The following is a 7,087-nucleotide window of genomic DNA, read 5'->3' as shown; positions in this document are numbered from 1 at the left end:
AAAATGTGAACAGTATCGAATCTAGTCATTTTTCCATATTATTCTTATTTCAACTTTGTCTGAACCACATTAAGCTCTCTCCTAGTTTCCTACAATAGTCCCTAACTGCTCCAGTTTTTGTTGTCTTTGCAATTGAGCAGCAAGGCAAATCCTTTTAAAATGTACATCAGACCTGATGCAGTGGCTCACGTCTATAATCCCAGCACTTTGGGAGGCCAAGGCAGGCAGGTAGCTTGAGCTTAGGAGCTCAAGACCAGTTTGGGCAACATGGCAAAAATACAAAAAATACAAAAATTAGTCAGGCACAGTGGTGCCCACCTACAGCCCCAGCTACTCGGGAGGCTGAAGTGGGAGGATCACTTGAGCCTGGGAGGTGGAGGTTGCAGTGAGCTGAGGTTGCACCACTACACCCCAGCCTGGGCAACAGAGTGAGACCCTGACTCGAAACAAACAAACAAACAAACAACAACAACAACACACAACTACAATAGATTATAGCTCTTTCTGTTCAGAACTCTCTGAAGGCTTCCTATATAACTTAGAGTAAAAGTCAAAGTCCCTTTGACCAATAAAGTTCAATATTATTTAACCCCCTCCTCCTGATTCCTACAATCAGTTCTCTCCCTCTAGTTCACTCTACTGCACCTACACTCATAACCTCACTGTTCTTTGAACTTACAAGTTAATTTCCTGTTTTAGGGTCTTAGCAGTGGCTTTCTCTCTGTCTAGAATGCTTTCCCCACAATTATCAGCCTGACTTATTGGGCTCATTAGGATGTCAGCTTCAAGGCTTTGTATGAATGTCACCTTCTAAATGAGGCTCCCTTTCAACTCTATCTAAATTACATCTACTCACCCCAACTGCACCATCCTACCTGAATTTTCTTATCTATTTATTTTCTCCTTTGTTACTTACAACATTCTAACATGTTATTTATTTACTTATATGTATTGTTTATTTTTGTCTGTAGCTACTAGATTGGTGCAAATGTAATTGCAGTTTTGGACTATGAATTTTAAATTAAGCTGAAACACATCTTTATTAATCAAAATAGGAACCATTACAACCAACGCATTTTGGCCAATAAGAAATACGATTGTTTATTCCTGTAGTGTCAAAATCCATGCTTTGGGATTTGATGAACTCTTGGAAAGCATTTTCTGCATCCTGCTGGTTGTGGAAGCATTTTCCCTGTAAAAAGTTGTCAAGATACTTAAAGAAGTGGTAGTCAGTTGGCAAGAGGTCGGGTGAATATGGTGGATGAGGCAAAACTTCGTAGCCCAATTCGTTTAACTTTTGAAGCATTGGTTGTGAGACCTCCAATCGAGCATTGTCATGGAGAAAAATTGGACTCTTTCTGTTGACCAGTGCTGGCTGCAGGCATTGCAGTTTGTGGCGCATCTCATCAATTTGCTGAGCATGCTTCTCAGATGTAATGGTTTTACCAGGATTCAGAAAGCTGTAGTGGATTCGACCAGCAGCAGACCACTGAACAGTGTCCATGACCTTTTTTTGGTGCATGTTTGGCTTTGAGAAGTGCTTTGGAGTTTCTTCTCAATCCAGCCACTGAGCTGGTCATCACTGGATATTGTATAAAATCCACTTTTTGTCGCATGTCACAATCCCATCGAGAAATGGTTCATTGTTTTTGTGTAGAATAAGAGAAGATGACACTTCAAAATAACAATTTTTTTGATTTTCACTCAGCTCATGAGGCACCCACTTATTGAGCTTTTTCATCTTTCCAATTTGCTTCAAATGCTAAATGACTGTAGAATGGTTGACATTGAGTTCTTCGGCAACTTCTTGTGTAGTTGTAAGAGGATCAGCTTCAATGACTGCTCTTGATTGGTTGTTGTCAACTTCCGATGGCTGGCCACTATCCTCCTTATCTTCAAGGCTCTCGTCTCCTTTGTAAAAATTCTTGAACTGTATGTTTGTTGGCAGCTCCTGGGCCAAATAAGTTGTTGATGTTGCGAGTTGTCTCCACTGATTTATGACCTATTTTTAACTTAACGAGAAAATTTTAACTTAAGAAAATCACTTACATTTGCTTTTTGTCTAACATCATTTCCATAGTCTAAAATAAACATAAAATAAACAGCAAGTAATAAGTCATTAGCAAAAAAAATAAAATGAGAAATGAGCATTAAAATGATGTATAACATAATCACTTTTATTTAAGAATATGTTTCAATATCAAATGTCAAATTTCAACAATGCAAAAACTGCAATTACTTTTGCACCAACCTAATACAAGGCTGTAAGTACCTCAAGGCCACAATTTCTTTCCCTTTTTTTCTCTTTTGTTCTCTTTGTTCTTTTTGGCTCACATTAGATGGTCAATAAGTAGTGTTGAATTAGTGGATAAGAGTTAAACATTTTCTCCTGAAAATTTTCTATAATTTCAATTTGACTCATTATATAGATTCTGGTTCTTGTGAACATATTATTCAGTTTTCTCAAAGACCTGTCTGATAACTGCAGTATCTAGATCTCTTATGGGTCTGTTTCTCCTGTCCATTATTTCAGACATTCCTGTCCTTTCTCTGTATGCCCTGCTATTTTTTATTGAAGATCTATCTGACCTTTTCTTATGAAAAAAATTGCAGAAGTAATTTGAGTTGCTGGATGATGTTACCTTCCTCCAGAAAAGATTTACCTTTGCCCTTGGCAGGCAGTTACATGAGAGAGGCAGAGTACTTTCTTTTAGGAAGTGAACTGATTCAAAACTAACCTTCAGTCTTTATGAGAGCTGGTCTTTTTTGGATAGCCATTACTTGGAAATATTGCCCTTCACAGGTCCCAGCTGAAAGACTGGAGTATTTTTTCATGCCCTTCCTCCTTGGCAAGTCCTGAACTCTTAATTTTTAGCCTGCTGAGCACCACAAGGTTGCCCAAAGTTCTTTTCAGTTATCCAGTCTCTCAAATACCTTGCTGGAAAAAGAAGAATTGAATATCAGGTTCATCTACCTGCACTCCCCTACTCTTCAGGATTTTAGCTCTCTAAATCGTTTCTTCCCTGGTATCACTCAAATGCTATTCAACTTTTCTAGACTTTTTTTTTCTTACAGCAAGAAGTTTGAATGAGATAAGATAATCACCATACTGGAAGCAGGATGTCCCAAGATTTACTGGCTATTCACTAGAAATCTTTGCATAAGAACACTTTACATAAATTTTAAATAATGCATTAAATGTGAATCAGCTATTTCCAACAAATTTATTTCTTGCTTTTATAAAACCATACACTTAAATATTTCTTTAAACACTTAAATCAAGATATTGTTTATATAAAGATGATTTACCAGATTATAAGTGCTAAAATTATTTTTCCCTCATTGGAAAAATAAGTAAGCATCATCCCTCATGAAACAAGTTTTTAAAGTCAATAAAAGAATCTTTATACTTGCACATGACACATACCATCTTCATAATAATAGACCATGTACTGCAGAGGAACATTTCACAATGTATATTTTATCTTAAGAGATATCTTATCACACCACTTGCCCCTCCCTGTCCAAAAAAAAGTTTATGTTCAGCTGTGTTTGGGAATTTCTACATATATGTTCCTAGCTTGGTGACGTGGGACATGTTTGCATTTTAAATGTTCTGAAGTGCTATACTTTAAAGATTTGCTTTAAAAAAATAAACAAATAAATTTTTCTACCTTATTTAAGAAGATAACTTTTTAAAAAATATTTACTGGCATCCCAAGGAAGTGGTCTTCCATGGGACATTCTTTAGGTAACCCTGTTCTGGAGGAAACAGAAAAATATAACATAGAGTCTCTGTCTTCAAGGGATTTTTAATTAGTTGGAGAGAAAAATATATTCATATTAATTAACCTGGAATATAGAATTCAACTCACTTTACAAGAAACTAACACAAAAGAAGTCATAAGAAGTCATGATTAAAGGCGAACCTGATTACCCAGTCCTTTGTGATCAAGTAGGGCATAGTACTAAAATATCAAAATCCATGCCGGGGTTTAACTCAATTACCATTATGAATATGCAACAATGAATGTCAAGTCCCTGAGGTCAAATAATAGGAGAATAATCTTTAAAAGTTCCAGTGCTGAAATAATGTTGTTTGCCTACCAAGGGTCACAATATTTTTTATTAACTTGGAAGGTTTAGGGTGCTTTCTGCAAATCTAGTGCAATAAAAATGAAAGCCATTAAAATAGCCTTGCTTCCCTGGGTAACAAACCCTGGACATTGCAAGAGATTCAAAAATTACACACAACAGGCTTTTCTTATATTTTTCTCATTAACTTTTTAAAGCCTCCTGACTTTGTAGAATCACTGCAGTAAGTTCTAAGTGATGTATAAAATGGAAAAGAAAACGTAGGCTATCCTCACTTCCTCCTGGGCAAGAGCACACCTGGGTTTTGTTTGTTTGTTTTGTTTTTAGCTAAATTACTGTCAGCATTGTTATTTGCTTCTATACAGACCTTTTAACGAAACAGCACAGCCACACAAACTTGCACTGGGGAAACACATAAAATCAAAACTTCAGAATTCATTCAGATCACAACACATTTTACCTACTCTGATCTGGTATTTCTAGCTTTTATTATCTGTTCTCTCTCTCTCTCTCTCTTCCTCCCTCCCTCCCTCCCTCATTTTCTCCCTGTCTTTCTCCATCACCTCACAAATCAGACACTCCCTCGGCCATCCTCAGGCCTAAGTGGTCAAGCTTGCTTTATAACCAATCCTTTGCCAAGCGATGGGACTGAAGAATCTCTGAAACAGAAAGAGAAAAGAATTTCCATGTTGGAACCAAAACAGTGGCATCATAGGCTATCTCTGTCATTACTTACGATTCAAGACAAGAATCTCCATCATGGTATTTGTGATTTCAGAAATATTGATATTCATTGTCTTCCATGAAATAAAAATGCATTTTGCCTCTTGATGTGTATAGCAGTTAGCTAATTACAGAACTTTAGGGGACAGGTGGTGATAGTGACAAGAGGCAGACAAATCCTTGGCAGATGGGGTGGGTCCCCAGTAAAACCCCACCTTCTATTCAAAAACAGCCTGAAGGCTGAAAGGCTAGACTGCTGGTTCTGGATGAAACCTGCAACCCAGAGTGAGAACGTCTGTTCCTGTTTGTCCACCCTTTCCTGATTGGTTCTTTTTGAATAATGCTTTTTAAATAACAGAATGTTGCCTTTTTTAATACTACCTATGGCCTGCCCCTCCCCTTTCTTTGCCCATAAAAACCCCACTCTCAGCCACACTGGGGGAGAAACCACCTGACTTCGGGTGGCTGTCCACCTGTGGATCCCCTCTCTGCTGAGAGGTGTTTTGTCACTCAATAAAATTCTTCTCCCCCTTCCTCACTCTTCGATTGTCAGCATATTCTCATTATTCTTGGACACGGGACAAGAGCTTCGGACCCACCAAACGTGGGTACAGACAAGACTGTAATATCATGGCCCTCTGCCCTTTGCCAGTGGAGGGCGGCCACCCCATGCAATGAAAGCAGTGGCAGGGTTGAGCCAGCCTTGGAGCTGTAGACGCCAGAGCAGGGCAAAGAGCTGACAGAGTTGTTAACATGCTGCCGTCTGTTGGGGTGTGGATGGGAGGACTAAAAGAGCTAATTAGAATGCTGTAACATCCTCTCTGGGGCTTTAGGGTCATGTGCACCCCTGCCTAGGCATCACTATGACTCCCTATTCTGGATGCTGGGGTATACCACAGGAGTGGCTTGTGATATGTCTCTTCCGGCTGCAAGCACCACACAGAGCCTGCTTCTATGCCAGCACTTGGAGTGCCCACTTGGGCCACACACTTGCTTCCTGACACAACGCCTCCTGCCAGGAGCTGAGAGTGCAGTTGTGGTGGCTGTGGGATCAATGCCAGAATGCCACCGGTCACAGTCCAGCAAGCTGAGTGGACAGGGTGTCTCCTGTGACAAACCTGGGCCCAAGCAAGGCCTGGGCAAGGGCGTCACCAGCCAGGGGTCACCAGTTGACAAGTGACCGAGAAAAATCCTGCATCAGAGGTTCAATAGTGTGTTTTTGGCCACAAGGAACAGAATAGCCACCAAAAAAAGAATTTATAAACAGTATGGGCTAATTTTTCCCACATAATGAAGAGTCTATAGATATGCAAATCAGGGTGGGTTAAGTGGCTCAGCGATATCAGTTATCAGGATTCTGTGTCAGTATCTCTTGGTCTTCAGCTCATGGTCACAAAGTGGCTGCAGTTGTGCAACTATTATCCGCATAGGACAATATCCAAAAGTAGAAAGGAAGTAGCAGCAATTTCTTCTCTACTAATGCTTTCATTCAAGGAAAAATAAATACTTCCTAAAAGTCAGTGTAAACTGCTTTTTAACCTCTATAGTGGTAGGTGGAATCTTCTAGCAAGAAAAAATGAGGCTGGTCTTCAAGTATCCAAGAGTATCTGCCACAGGAAGAGGAAGAGGAAGAGGATGTGCTTTCCTTCTTTTGTGGACTACTGATCCTGTTTAGAGAGCTACACACTATGCATTTTACTTTTATCTGACATTAGATCCATTCTTGTTTTGGTTCCATTAGATTAAGAAAAATGTTATTGATTTTAAAAGTTTAAAAGGTATGTTTCACTTATTCATTTTTTTAAATATTATGAACCTTGAATATTGTTGTTTTGAATGAGTTTTTGGTTTGTTTCAAACCTCCTTGGAGCATAAAGGGGAGAGGCAGGTCATAGGTCGTATTAGAAAAGGCAACATTTGATCACTTAAAAAGCATTATTCAAAAAGAACCAGTCGGGAAAGGGAGAACAAACAGGAACAGATGTTCTCACTCCAGGTTGAGGGTTTCGTCCAGAACCAGCAGTCTAGTTTTTTAGCCTTCAGGCTGTTTTTGAATCAAAGGTAGGGTTTTACTGGGGACCCGCCCCATCTGCCTAGGATTTGTCTGCCCCCTGTCACTATCACCGCCTGTCCCCTAAAGTTCTATAATTAGCTAACTGTTATACACATTGAGAGGCAAAATGCATTTTTATTTCATCGAAGACAATGAATATTAATATTTCTGAAATCACAAATACCAAGCTTGACCACTTAGGCCTGTGGATGTCCA

The 7,087-nt window shown here is 39.2% G+C and overlaps 1 pseudogene; it reads right to left on the bottom strand.

The window, feature by feature from the left end:
- Positions 1-1,042: 1,042 nt before the first annotated feature.
- LOC129016648 (histone-lysine N-methyltransferase SETMAR-like) lies at positions 1,043-5,573 on the bottom strand (annotated as a pseudogene).
- Positions 5,574-7,087: the final 1,514 nt, after the last annotated feature.

Source organism: Pongo pygmaeus, chromosome 19 (assembly GCF_028885625.2).
Source record: "Pongo pygmaeus isolate AG05252 chromosome 19, NHGRI_mPonPyg2-v2.0_pri, whole genome shotgun sequence".
In the NCBI taxonomy this organism is placed as follows: Eukaryota; Metazoa; Chordata; class Mammalia; order Primates; family Hominidae; genus Pongo; species Pongo pygmaeus.
Note: the sequence above shows the minus strand (reverse complement) of the source record. Positions and strands in the feature narration are given on the sequence as shown.